A 14,924-nucleotide genomic window follows, 5' to 3' on the forward strand; every position below is an offset into this window, starting at 1 on the left:
CTGTACAGCTCTGTGATGTTACATCCCGACTCCAGCAATTCATGTACAGAATGATTCTTACAGCCCCATCGCTGCCCGCTGCACAATCTGCTCTACTAACAGCTAGGTAGGTTCCCACTATGGGGAAGGAGGAGGGCTCTGTGCACTCCATGCCATTTGTCACCTGGGGCTGACCATCCCTGATTAGCACCATTGTACATTGCTGTCTCTTGCGGTTATCTCTCACTGATGGCACAATCATTATTTGTGTCTTGCCATCATGTTATAATTATCTCGGTCTGTTCTACACTATTTAAAAAAAAAAAAACCTGTAAAAATCACCTCTAACTGCACTCGAAGCACCAAAACCACTTCATCTTAATAAAGTGATTCTCTATGCACTGTCCATTTTATTGTGACCATCAAAAAGAAAGGATTGTGTTTACATTTAACCTTGGTTCTAGTCACACTAAAAGCCACTCCAGGCACAATCTCATTGAAGGTTTTTGATTATTAACTATTCACTTTTAGCATTGCTGAGTGAATGGTCTTACTCCAACAGTAGAAATATATGTATTTATTTTTAATTTTAGAATATTCCTTTAACCTTTTATCATGTGATACTTGCGTTAAATGTACATTGAAGGTTGTCATAATCCACTTCAGACAAGGCACAGCCAGGGCACACAATGCAAATGAAGATAGACTGTAAGTTACTCTTCAACCCATCGTTCCTGTAAGTTTTCTTGTAATTGTCCTATTTATAGTTAAATCCCCCCTCTAATAATATTGTAAAGCGCTACGGAATCTGTTGGCGCTATATAAATGGCGGTAATAAAGAAACATTGTTTAGTTTCTCCTGTTGTGTCTGCTCTCTCTGCACTGTTAGTAAATGGAATTCCCTGCTGAATGTTATTCGTTCTGTACTGTTGATCATGTTTTTATGCTTTCTTTTCTTCCAGTATTTGAGGATGTGGTTGCATCAGAGAAGATTCTGTACAGTTTTTTTAACGCAATCACAAACCACAGAGAACGAACGCTGCGTCTTTTGACTGCTTGCTGCTACTGTTTTCTTGCACATGAAGATATTTTTAGAGCCAAAATCTGAATTTATTTGCCGATCACGAACGTTGTCTGCTTTCATTTATCATCACGGGTTGCCCTGAACTATTTTACATTATCCATGTTTAACACTTTCAGAACACTACGGTACTTTATTTTCCACTTGATATGTAAAATATATATTTATATTTAATATGTGCCATTTTATCATAGGATATTCTAAATTTTTGCTGTTATTTTTATGGTCATTTTGCAGTGTAAACTGTTACTGCCACAGCATTCAGAAACAAAAAAATATATATATTAGTCTATACGATTCTTCCAGGGCAGGTTTGTACAGCAATAAGCAGGCTCTTAACGATGGTACGTTAATGTACAGCTGTAAGCTAGATTTATTGTAAATGTGCGCCATCAGATCTCATTCCTTTTATAACAAGCCAAATAAATGTGATGTTGTTTAAGCACGGCCACTTCCTTATTGCTTACGAACCATTAATATTGTGTGATCTATGATGAAGATTCAGAATCTGTCAGGACCTCACCACTTAGGATAAAATAATAGCGTGGGGTTTATGCAGATTTATTAACATACAATCACAAGGAATGTAGTGGGAGCTGAGAATGAATGTCTAGCCAAGGAGGGAATTTTGAAGGAACCCCTCCAAAGAAAATGCACAAGGAATGTGTCTTCAGGAAATCATGGATTGCTATAGCAAGCCCTCCTTCTACGGCACAGTCTTTTTGGGAGACGATCAGTTGGGGCTTTTCATTGAGAAGCCTTGGGCACGAGGTGTGCATCAGCGTGGCTGTCCTGTATTACAGCTCATTGAGGTCTTTCAAAGGCAGAGCTAAGCTAGTAGTGCTGCAACTGGACGTGATGGGAGTTGCATGCCTAGTGAAGTTCAGTTGGTCAGCTACAGGAAGAAACGGTGTGTAATTTAGTTAGCAATTTAAGAACAAGTCAATCACTCTTAATTTAAAAATTGGGGATGGCATATCGACGCAAACCGAAGCTAGAATAGTTACTTATATGCCCAGCAGCTTTTGGTACTACTGCAAAGTGTAAGTTCACCTACCATGTATCAAAGCAAATCTGAGTCCTTGACCTTGTTGTTGAAAAAGGCAGAATCTCTAATGAGGCAGAAAGTGATGGCCCTGATCTGGGTGACCAACATATTCAAAAATCACCCAGATCAGTTCAGGAATTTCCTGGAAGTCACATTTTGACTGACCGCACGCATTGTTCCATGCCCAAAACAGTTCCAGAGAATCAGGCTGTTCGGCCGGTCTACTTCGGGGATTCGAAGTAACGTCCAAAATACCGTACGTAGAGAGTTTGTATGGCACTTAGTCTTTGTCTCTGGTTCGACTCCACCTAACGTTGTTCGACTCCCGTTCGAATGGGCGAACATCCATGAAAGGTAAGCGGTCAGCGGTGTTCGCGCTGTTGAGTGTCCGGTTTTAATTCCATGCACTCGACGACCAATCACCGCTGGATGCGTTAGTCTAAATAAGATGGCCGCCACCACCATGTGTTTGAATGCCGCTTTGAGAGTTCAGGAGTTCGAAAGGTTACTGTCCAAGTCCAAAAAGGCACAAATAGTGTTTTTAAACCAAGTCCAGTACAGAGCCCATAGTCACAGGGCAGGAGGCTGGCAAACAGGCCCCTCCAAGAACCAGTGGCGAGGTTACGTTTGCCACATGTGTTAAAGGGATCACGGATTAGTGCAGTTAGATATGCAGACTTTACATATCTGTTACATGCCTTGTAGCAGACACATGCTAAATCCTATTTTCACTGCCCCTAATACAACAAGTGATAACTGGTGTTAGATATACTAGGTTTACCCCAAGAAATGTTCCAGCACCACTTAAACCTGGGGCTGATCATCCTATCTAAATGTGTATAGCCAAAATAACTCTTAATGCAGCAGTTTTGGTGGATAGATCATGTCTCTGCAGTCTCACTGCTCAATTCTCTACCATTTAGGAGTTAAATCACTTTGTTCATACAGCCCTAGTCACACCTCCCTGCATGTGACTTGCACAGTCTTCCTAAACGCTTCTTGTAAAGTGAGATCTAATGTTTAAACTTCCTTTATTGCAAATTCTGTTTAATCCCTGAAAGACTGTGGGTGTGCTATGCCATCCTTAAGGAGTTGGTCCTAAATGCTGCAGGGCTGCATTGCATATCCAGGCCGTGCTTTAAACTTACCTGCTCACTTACGTCTCCTGCGCACCGGCAATCCGCTGGATTGTCTTGCCTAATTCCCAGACTGTCCCCCTGATGCAAGTCCAATCCTCCCGAGCCATGTGATCGCCGTAACTTTGTGATCACATGGCCAGAATAGCCAGCTTCAGCACTGCCTGGAATATCAGGCCGTCCCCAATGCTAAAAAAAAAAGTTTTTAAAAATACTTTAACAAAATAAATACTTAGATCGTGTGTGTATAGATATATAGAGAGAGATCGACTGTTGTAATCAAAATTATTCAAAAACAGGTTTGTCAATATTTACAGACTTTTAGCTGTTTGCAATGAACAAATCAAACAAAAGCAACTGAAATCACTCAACACAATGCATGCTTCAAGTGGTTTCCTAAAATTCAACTGAAAATGCAACTTATGACTTCTCCAGTCTCCAAATTATGACAAGCATCTTTGGTACTTAGTATAGCGCCCTTTTGCTGATATGACCTGCTGTAAACATTATGCATAGACACCAGCTTCTGGAAGGGTTCCTGAGGAATCGTGTCCCATTGCCACGGCCTTCATTTCAGTAATATTCTTGTTTGCTGCAACTTCCTTCTTCAAATCCAACGAGAGATTTTCTATGAGGTGATTGTGATGGTCACTGTACAACTTTCCTGTAACTTTACAAAACTCCATAAAATCTGTACATGGGGCTTACTGTTGTACACATACGTTTTTCAAAACCATAGTACTTATCACGATGATATCATAAGTGAAAGTGTCATTTGTGTGTAACTTAGAAACAATAACTTTGGCCAGTGTTTGACTTAGTGGCTACTAAAAAAGACTGGACATACCCATTTGTGCATACCGTGGGTTGTCTACTTTTTCAAATGGCATACCATGATGGGATTCGGTTTCATAACATAATTTTCAGACATAACCAGTCTGACAAATTTCAATGTGTATAAATAGAAAACCGTGCTATATTTAATACCGGGCAAGTTTGTTGATCAGCACTCATAGCGAATCCCCAAAAATACATTGGGATATAATTGTAGAAAAAGAATGCACAATAATGTTGTCAAAAAAGAAAATACATATTGCAAGGTACTAGAACAGCAGTCCACATGTATACTATATTAGGACAGGACTGTACATGTACTGGGAATAAAAGACAAAATAAAACTAACAGAGATGCAAGGCAAAACAAGAGGAAATAAAACTAAGTGCTATATATGCAAAACTATGGGCAATTAGTTATATTATATGATCATACATTGCATAAGCCTGCCACAAGGTCAATGTACCCCAACGTCAATGTACCCCATATTCAGCAGGTCCTACTCTAACTGCCTAATGTCTGCTAAATAAACAATAATAAAACACACACAGCACTTACCTGCAGAGGAAATGAAACCACTGCTGCAGGACCAAATTGAAACAAAAGTATTAATGAGAAGGGAACGGGTGTGGCAACAAAAAACAAACATTTAAAGGAATCCAAGAGACTGGGAATTCCAGGAACGGAATACAGGAATGAACCCAGAAAACCCAGCTTAAAGAAAACCAGACATAGAATAGAAAACCAAGAAAACTAAACAAGAATTGTAAAATGAGTACTCGATACCAGAAGCCAAGGCCAGACTTCTCCACAGGACAGGATGTGACATAACTCCCCTCTTAAGGAGCGACCTCTGGGCGCGACAAGCAGCTCTCAGGCAGAGACCAGGAAAGAAGCAAGGATCCAGCAATTCAGTCCTCAAGACTTACCGGAGGCAAGGATGCCCTAACACAGCAGAAAAGTATTTTGTGGCTCACAATGCCATTCCGAACTACTTTAATTCCTTTGGAAAGGTCTCCTGCAAAGGAACCACCAGCCAGGACCGAGATCCACTCCAGAATAGGAGCACTGTCACGAAACAGGAACCAGAACAAGGAACCAAGCATCACAAGAGAACACCTGAAGCGACCACTGTACTGCGTAGCAGATCAACCTCCTCCAAGACAAAAATAAGGAAGCCATCTCCAGCAAACTGGTCCAGATCCAGGATCTCTTGCACGCAGAAGAACCAGGCAGGACACGACACAGGCAGAACAGGTCAGGAAAGCTGCAAAGTCCACTCCACGAACTCCAAGTGCCTACGGCCATCTGTCATGGGTCCAGATATGGAGACCGGGACCCTGAGTGCCTGACGATGGGAGTCTCCAGCGTGGAAGTGGACCACCCACAGGGTGTTACAAAACAACCAATCATACACGTACATTACCGAAAACACTCCCAGCAATTACACACACAATCCTCCCCTCTGCTTGTGATATAATTATGTTACACAATGGGTTAACATAATTATCACATACAGTAAAAATACAGTTTTTACACATACCCTGTAACTTTAAAACCATACATCCAATCTCCATCTTACATATTTGAACTCGGCACACTTTAAACATAAACACTCTCATAAATCATACCAATCCCTCCAGTGGATAAAAAGATAGACGGAAGTCCTTTATGACCGACTGCAAGCACATTTTCCTGCCCAAAACAGTTCCATAGATTTGGGCTGTGCGGTCGGTCAGTTTCATGCAGAAAATGACTAGGTCCCATTCGAACGTGCGTTTGAATCTTCGAACGGGACTTAGTCTCTGCAGCTGAAAGTTCGGTGTAGGAGAAGGTAAGGGTCAGCGGTGTTCGGTGAAATGTGTAGCCGATTTCAGTTCCATGAATTTGGCTACACATACCGCTGACCTTGTTCGAATGAACAAAGATGGCCGCCGCCACGTGTTTGTTTGCACGAACAGCGGCCACCCAGCGCTCGGCAATTTACCTGCAGTAACCTCACAGCCTGGGAGGTAAATTGCCTGCACACTTTAACTTCTGGGTGGTCCGCCTGTGTGGTACTTGGTACAGTAAGCCCCATTTACTGAACCAAGTGGGAGAAAGCCAGGAACACAGTGTATTAAAGGTTTGGGGACACCGTCTTAAAGGGGCATTGTTCAACAAAGTCACAATGAGTCCCCAGACGGTTCTTAAAGGGCCATACACACCCAATAAAAGTCCATAAGTTTTAAGGGGCACAATATCCCAGGGGCTATAGTCATGAGGAAGGAGGCTGGCAAATAGGCTTCTCCACAACCCTGGGAAGCAGGGCAATTTGTCATTTTAAGGGCCAGTTACAAATGGCAGTTTGTAACAGCAAGTATTCTGACTATTCTCTGGTACTTTAAGTCTGGCCATTCTAAGGCCCAGTAAGACGTTGCCTTTAGTCCTAGGTGTGACATTCTACGTGCTGGAACCATAAAAGAAACCATTACATCTGCGGTAACGGATTTTTGGATCCAATATTTCTTTGATTTCATACTCTTCTTAGTCATTAACAATTATTGGTTAAGTTGGAGGATTGGTAGGTGATGTGTCATCTGAATGATAAGGTTTTAAAAGGGATGAATGGAAAACTGGATGGATTTTAAAGTTTTGGAGAAGAAGTTTGAATGTAACTGTATTTATTTGTTCAAGGATTTTGAAAGGCCCCAAAAACGTGGCAGAATTCAGAAAGCTTTTTTTGAGGGGCTTTGGAGTTTGAAGTATTTAGTGGAAAGTAGGACCTTGTCACCTATTTTAAAAGAGGGAATTCCTCATCATTTAAGATCAGCATAGTTTTTGTATTTATCCTTTGAGAGTAAAGGATTTTCTTTTAATTTAACATGAGTATCTTTAATATTAGATAAATAATTAGTTAGATCAGGAATTTTATCAGGGACAAGTTTTAGTAGGAATTTAGGGTTATAACCATAATTGGCATAGAATGGAGAGAACTTTGTAGACGTTTGAATATTATTATTGTAAGAGAGTTCAGCAACAGGTAATAGGGAAGTCCAATTATCCTGTTGGTGAGTGGTGTAAATAAGATATTGTTCCCAAAAAAAGAGTATTGCTCCAATTGCAATATCCGAAGCATCTACTTTGAGGATATATTAGAGAGTTGGATTGAGTTGTTTAAGAATAGGAGCACAAGTAAAACTACTTTTTACTACATCAGGAACTCTGTTCTTTTTTCACCCCAATGAAAAAGGTTGGTGTTACGGTTGCCTCCAGGCTGGCTGGAAGTTGGACCGTAGAAAGGATGCTCCTAGCGCTCACCAAAGGACCATCAGCACCGTAGACACCATAACTACTGCGTAGACACCATAAGTACTGCAGACTCCACGAACCGCCGCTGCTGGGCTAGGATCTCGCCGGCTGCTATCCATCCTGGACCAACGACCAGGCTCCAGGTTCCTGTAGGTGAACCTCTTCCTTCTGCAGAAGGAAGCAGGATCAGGAACAAGAGCTCATTAGCTAAGGGAGTATGAAGAGCATAGCAATCCCTGTAGTGATTATAGCTGTCCCCTACAAACATGAGTCGAGGCTGCAAGTTAGAGGGACAAGTCATTCTGTTTTATTGGCACCAAAAGGGCTTTCTTTTATGCAGGTTTCCCTTAGATAGGACCACCCACAGGGTTTTACAGAACAAACAATAACACACGTACATTACAGAAAACACTCCCAGCAATTACACACAAAATCCTCCCCCTCTGCCTGTGATATAATTATGGTACACAATGGTTTAACATAATTATCACAGGCAGGAAAAACTGTTTTTATACATGTACTATGACTTTAAAACCATACATCCAATCTTCATAACAATTACATATTCAGGATCAGCACACTTTAAATATAAACAAAACCAAAAATCACACAAATCCCTCCAGTGGATAAAAAGTTAGTCGGAAGTCTTTTATGATCGACCGCAAGCACATTTTCCTGCCCAAAACCGTTCCATAGATTTGGGCTGTGCGGCCAGTCAATTTTATGCAGAAAAATGACTCAGTCCCATTCGAACAGGACTTAGTCTCTGCAGCTGAAAATTCCGTGTAGGAGAAGGTAAGGGTCAGTGGTGTTCGGTGAAATGTGTAGCCGATTTTAGTTCCATGAATTTGGCTACACATACCGCTGACCTTGTTCGAATGAACAAAGATGGCCGCCGCCACGTGTTGGTTTGCACGAATGGTGGCCACCCAGCGGTCTGCAATTTACCTGCAGTAACCTCACAGCCTGGGAGGTAAATTACCTGCACACTTTAACTTCTGGGTGGTCTGCCTGTGTGATACTTGGTTCAATAAAATGATAAGGTGCGCTGTGTCTTTAAGACCCAAGTGATACAAAGTGCAACTAGTGCAATATATTATAATAAAGTGCAAAGTGTTAAAGTGCACTCAAATGTGTAAAAAAATGTTATACATACATATGTCCTCTCGAATTATACATAAAGGAAAAAGAGAGACATAAAGAACATGATAGTGTAAAATCGTTTTTAAAAAATATATATAAATAATAAATGCCAGAAGGGTGCACTCACAAACATGGAGCAGAATGAGCCTGCTCTAGCTTTAACTGCTTCTTCAGATATAGGACTGCATGAACGGAGATACTTCAAAATATTTATTCGCACAGCATAGAATAGTCACCTTCCTTCACATCCAAATTTCAAATAAATACAAAGTTCGGTAAAGTACAGCTTCAGGGTGTCGACTGTTCCCTTTGTTGTGTTCGCCGCTGTAGTAACCGTCTGTATCCGAAAAGACTTCCGGGAGGAGGGACTTCCTTGTATGCGTGACGTAAGGTGCGTAACTTTGCGTGATGACGCGTTTTGCCGTATTCACGGCTTCATCAGATCTGCCCATACATGTCCTATTCGTTCTTTTATACCCATCTTAATGGGTAGAATCAGATGGTTGGCAATCAAAGTCCATTACCTTAACGTTAATATCAATTGAATACATATATATAGAAAAACCAAAATCGTACTTTATTATGAAAAACTTCTTAATTAAAAATATCTTTATATTCCTATACTTACATAGAAAAACTTTATAAATATATTAGAAGTGTATTAAAAACAGGAAAAGTTTATATATTGTTAAAAATCACATAATTTCCTAAAGAGATATTTAAATAGACCTACTTAAAGAGACATTTTGAAGAGGCATTTTCAAGAGACATACTTTAAAACATGCAATTTATAAAAAAACGACATATTGCCTAAACTACATATTTACAATTAATATATTATACAAAAGAGAAAAATATATCTAAAGATAAAAGAAATATATCTAAAAAATGAGGAAAAAAAAAGAGGAAATATGTTATAAAAAACAATAAATATATACCATATGCCAAAATTAGCTTAAAAAAATTAAACAAATCGAACTCTATATTGAGTCCCCTAGGTTCTAACGTTTTTAGCCTATGGACCCATTGCATTTCTTTTTTGCCTATATCAATAATATGATTTCCCCCTCTCCATGATTTTTTCACTATCTCTATTCCCAGAAATGCTAGACCTCTAGGGTCTTTATTATGATACTTCTTAAAATGTGCCGAGACGCTGTGGCTATCATAGCCCTTAATAATGTTATTTACATGCTCATATATTCTTTTGTGTAGTGGGTGAATTGTCCGCCCCACATACTGTAATCCGCATGGGCATATTAATAAATAAATTACGTTTTTGCTAAAACACGTAATAAAATCTTTGATGTAAAACTCAGTATCTTTCGTATTATTTTTAAATTGACTAACCCCCTTCAGAGTGGCATTTTTACTGCACCTGCATCCTGCACATTTATTACAAGAATAAAACCCTTTTTCCCTTCAGATTAGAGGCAGTGCTTATACCACAGGGATTTCTAATCTGGAGGGAAAAAACAGGCAGGCAAATCTCAAAATTTTTAAACCCTCCCCTAATTACCTTCTTTCCAATAGGTAGCAGCTCCTCCTGAACATACCCAGTTCTTTGCCTGCCTTCGGCAGGGGAGGTTAGACAGGAGGTTCTCCAGGAAGCAGGTGAGAAGGGCTGAGGCTCGGGAGGCTCTGCTTCCTTTAGGTTCAGGTAAGTAGCGTTTCACACGCCGGACGGCGTGGTCTCTGCCTTTTTATGCCGTCCCTTGCCGTGCCAGGTGCCGGTCTGACGAAGGACGCAGGCGTGCGTCGGCTGGGAGGTCCTGTCAGTGGAACGCACGCACAGGTTGTGTTGCGTTCCACCAGGGAGTCGCAGAGCGCTATGCACATGCGCAATGCGAACCTTGATTCAGGCGCCAAATTTGAACTTGGCGTTTGGTTTGGCTTACAGGACTTAAAAGGAGCAATTTACCAGCAGCAACCTCTGTTTGCCAGGAGCTCTCAGAACGGTTGCAAAGTGTGTTTCTCACCTGCCCTCCAACACACTCTCAGGCCATTTAAGGTAAGACTGATTAAGTTTTTATTTTAAATGGTTTTAGCCTGAATCTTTAAGGAGAAAATTTTGTTTATTTTCCCTTTCTTGTTTTCTGTTCCCAGTATGTCTAATCCTGAAAATCTGGATAAAGTTGCTGAGAAGGGGAAACGTACATCAAAAGCCAAGCATTTAATGTGCTCTGTGTGTGGCCAACCTATGCCAGATGGTTGTAAAAAGAAACTTTGCTCATTGTGTTCAAAAGAAGCTTCAGAGGAAGCAAAAAGAACAGAAATGTCCACTTTCTCAGCTGGTTGCAACAGAGTATGCAGCAATCATTTGTGGATATGCAGTCGGCAGCATTGCAGTCAGTCCAGGCTTCGGTTGCCCAGGATTCACAGATTGTAAAACATTCTAAGAAAAGACCGAGATCTTGGGAAGTTTCCGATACAAGTTCAGGAACTAGTGGTTCGGATTATGGCGAAAATTCCGGTAGTGACTCATCAGATGAGGAATTTGCATTCCCAGAAGAAGCCATTGGGAAATTGATTAAAGAAGTGCAGTGCATTTTTGAGATTGAGGAGACAGGAAAAAAGTCCAAAATGTTTCCTTTTCACCCACAGATTAAGGAGTTGATTTTAAAAGAATGGAAATTCCCGAGCCACAAGCCGTTTATTTCTAAACATTTTAAAACTATCTTTTCCATAGAAGCGGACCAGGACTGTAAGCTGGATACAGTCCCTGTAGTGGACGTTCCTATTGCTCAAATAGGAAAGAAGACTACATTACCGATTGGGGACTCAAGCGGGCTGAAGGATGTCATGGAAAAACGCATGGACTCCTCCTTAAAAAAGTTGTTTCTCTCTTCAGCAGCCCAAGCTAAAGCTTTGATTGCGGGGGCATCCGTTGCCAAGGCCCAAAAACTATGGTTGGAAGAGCTAGAAAAGGTCTATACGGGAGAAACAAGGGAAGATCCGGTAAAACTGTTAAAAAAATATCAAGATGGCAGCTGATTTTTTAGTAGATGCCTCTGCAGAAAGCCTGAAATTATCGGCCAAGAATATGGGTATTTCAACAGTCGCCAGAAGAGCACTTTGGCTTAGAAATTGGTCAGCAGATGCGGCATCTAAAAATACACTGTGTGAATTAGCTTTTGAACCAGGAAGACTGTTCGGCTCGAAATTAGATGATCTGCTAAAACAGATGAAGGAAGGAAGAAAAGCTTTACCAGAGTCATATAGGAAGCAGTTTAGAAGCCGGAAATCGGAGACGCTTCCCTCATTTAGAAGTTCTTTTCGTAGAACCTATTTCAGGGGTCAACATAAAAGAGCCTTTGATTATAGGAAGAAGGAAAGATTTACAGACAAGAGAAATAAAAAATTATGACGCCAGGCCAGTGGGAGGAAGGTTGAGTCACTTCCTAGATCACTGGAAAAAGACAACATCAGATCGCTGGGTCCTCGCAGTGATAAAGGATGGGTACGCTCTAGAATTATCACAAACCCCAAAGAAAATGTTTCTATGTTCCGAGGTTCATTCTCTCGATATGGAACTCTCTCTGATGCGAGAAGTATCAAGTCTGTTACAAAAAAGAGTGGTGGAAGAAGTTCCTCTAAAGGAAAGACATCAAGGCCCATTTTAGACCTAAAAGCCGTAAACAGGTGTATTATCAAAAAGAAATTCCTCATGGAAACAGTAAAATCAGCTACTCTGCTTATTCATCCAAAAAGTGGGTTTGCGTCCCTGGATTTAAAAGATGCCTATCTTCATGTACCCATAGCAGAATCCAGCAAAAGTCTTCTAAGGTTTGCTGTGTGCTTCCAATCGGTAACCAGACATTACCAATTAAGAGCACTGCCTTTCAGCCTGTCATCGGCGCCCAGGGTATTCACAAAGCTTCTAGTAGTCGTCTCAGCTTTTATAAGAGGTATGGGCATCTCTGTCATTCCTTATTTGGACGACTGGCTGTTGATTGCAGAGTCACAAGATCAGCTACAGTTAGACCTGGGGACAGCTATAAAAACGCTGGAAAATCATGGCTGGCTAATAAATTTCAACAAATCGGAATTAGTGCCAGTTCAAAGGATTCAGTTCTTGGGTCTAATTTTGGATTCTATCGCTATGAAGTTGTTCCTGCCAGAAGAGAAGAAACTAAAAATCAAGCGATTAATCCGGAACCTCAGAGAAAAAGGTGTTTTTTCGATCAGAGAAGCCATGTGCTTACTGGGTCTGTTTACAGCCTCAATCCCAGCAGTCGGTTGGGCAAAAGCCAGAATGAGACCTCTACAGAGAAACATTCTGCAAGTCTGGAATCGACAGGAACTCGGCCTAGAGGGGCTTATGAGGTTCAACAATCTAACTTTGAGAAGTCTGCATTGGTGGACCTCTTCTCGATTCCTGCACGCAGGTCTTTCATTCCAGATGAAGTCCTTCACTATAATAACAACAGACGCCTCTGCACTGGGCTGGGGGGCCCATTTGGGAGACAAAGAAGCAGGGGTGTTGGCAAGAGAAGGATATGAGAAATTCCTCAAACTTCAGGGAATTAAAGGCCGTATGGATGGCGCTCTTGGCATTTCAGTTTCTCATCAAAGATCAACATATTCAGATTCGTTCAGACAATCGAACGACAGTGGCATATTTGAACAAACAGGGAGGTACAAAATCAACAAAATTGGAAAGTCTATGTTCAAAGATCATGCTGTGGTCAGAAGTTCACCTTATTTCGATCTCAGCAGTTCACATTTTAGGAAAATTCAATGTGGTGGCAGATGCCCTGAGCCGGCATCATTTGAAGCAAACAGATTGGTCCCTGTCATGCAGAATTTTCAAGCTCATTACAGACCGCTTCGGTGTTCCGGAGATAGACCTGATGGCCTCCAGAATAAACAGGAATACAAGACGTTTTGCATCCCTAAATCCAGCAGACAAGCCAGATATCATAGATGCTCTGTCAGTACCATGGAAGTTCAACCTGGCATATATTTTCCCGCCAGTAGTTCTTATTCCCAGAATACTTCAAAAGATAAAGCTGGAAAAAATAAGGATTATCCTAATCCTTCCCTGGTGGCCAAGAAGAAGTTGGTTCTCGGTTCTTCTGAACTTTCCAGGGTCCACTTTTTGGAAGCTTCCTCTATCGGAAGAAATTCTAGAGGACGCCATGGTGCCTCTTCCGACCCTTCGGAGATTCCAATTGATGGCCTGGTTTCTGAACTCCAGATTTTAGAGAGTAAAGGTCTGGATCCTGAAGTTATAAAAATTTTGTTGGCTACTAACAAGGAATCTACTTCGAGGATCTACGCTAGGATTTGGAAGATATTTTGTCAGTGGTGTTGTAGGTTTAAAGTCAACCCGGTTTCCGCGTCCATCCAGAAGATTCTAAGTTTCCTTCAGATGGGATTTGCAAAAGGTCTTAAACCTGCTTCATTGAAATTACAAGTTTCTGCTATCAGTTTCTTCTCCCACAGATGCTTAGCCTCAAATATTCTGATTTCAAGGTTCTTCAGAGCTCTGACACGTTTGGTGCCCTATGTTAGGGAAACCTGTCCTCCCTGGGATCTAAACTTGGTCCTTTCCGCGCTTTGTGAGCCACCCTTTGAACCATTGGAGGAAGCGTCCCTGAAGATTATTTCGTTAAAAACCGTTTTTTTGGTGGCTATCACATCAGCTAAAAGAGTGGGTGAGATCCAAGCTCTTCGGGCGAATTTTCCTTTTTTGGTTTTTCATCAGGACAAGGTGGTTCTAAAGCTCGATCCTTCATTCATCCCTAAAGTTTTATCTGTTGCGAATGTCAACCAAGAAGTTGTGTTGCAGACCTTTTGTCAGAATCCGTCTAATGCCTTGGAAAGTAAATTTCACTGCCTAGACGTAAAGAGATGTCTTTTGCAATATCTAAAAGCTACGGAATCCTTCCGGAAGGATAACAGTCTTTTTGTCTTGTTCGAGGGCACAAGAAACGGTATGAAGGTTTCAAAGAGTTCACTGGCTAGATGGCTGAAGGATTGTATTCTGTTGGCATATTCCAAGAGTGGCACGGAAATTGCAGGCCCTATAAAGGCCCATTCTACTAGAGCTGTTTCTACGTCATGGGCTCTGCGAGCAGCTGCTTCGCCTTCTCAGATTTGTTCAGCAGCTACTTGGTCCTCTCTCCATACGTTCGAGACACTACAAGTTGGACATACTGGCCTCGGAGGATGCAGCTTTTGGGCGTAAGGTGCTTCAAGCAGTAGTGAAATGAAACCCGCCCTCCGGATCTGCTTTATTATATCCCTGTGGTATAAGCACTGCCTCTAATCTGAAGGGAAAAACAAATTTTACTTACCGTAAATTTCTTTTTCCTGAAGATTAGAGGCAGTGCTACAATTCCCGCCCCTTTTTCTAATAAACTCAGTAATTTTGCAGCTATTTGGCTTATGTATTTTCTGGGTATGT

General features: G+C 41.3%; 1 protein-coding gene across 8 annotated transcripts in view; it reads left to right on the plus strand.

Moving 5' to 3' along the window:
* The window catches only part of PLEKHA5 (pleckstrin homology domain containing A5), a 192,793-nt gene extending 191,291 nt beyond the window's left edge, over positions 1-1,502 (plus strand). For all 8 annotated transcript variants that reach the window (XM_063446624.1, XM_063446625.1, XM_063446628.1 and 5 more), the window contains one exon: positions 942-1,502. The gene's annotated coding sequence lies outside the window, so the exon portion shown is untranslated. The remainder of the gene's footprint in view (positions 1-941) is intronic.
* The last annotated feature ends 13,422 nt before the right edge of the window (positions 1,503-14,924 follow it).

This window comes from Pelobates fuscus, chromosome 3 (assembly GCF_036172605.1).
Source record: "Pelobates fuscus isolate aPelFus1 chromosome 3, aPelFus1.pri, whole genome shotgun sequence".
NCBI lineage: Eukaryota > Metazoa > Chordata > Amphibia > Anura > Pelobatidae > Pelobates > Pelobates fuscus.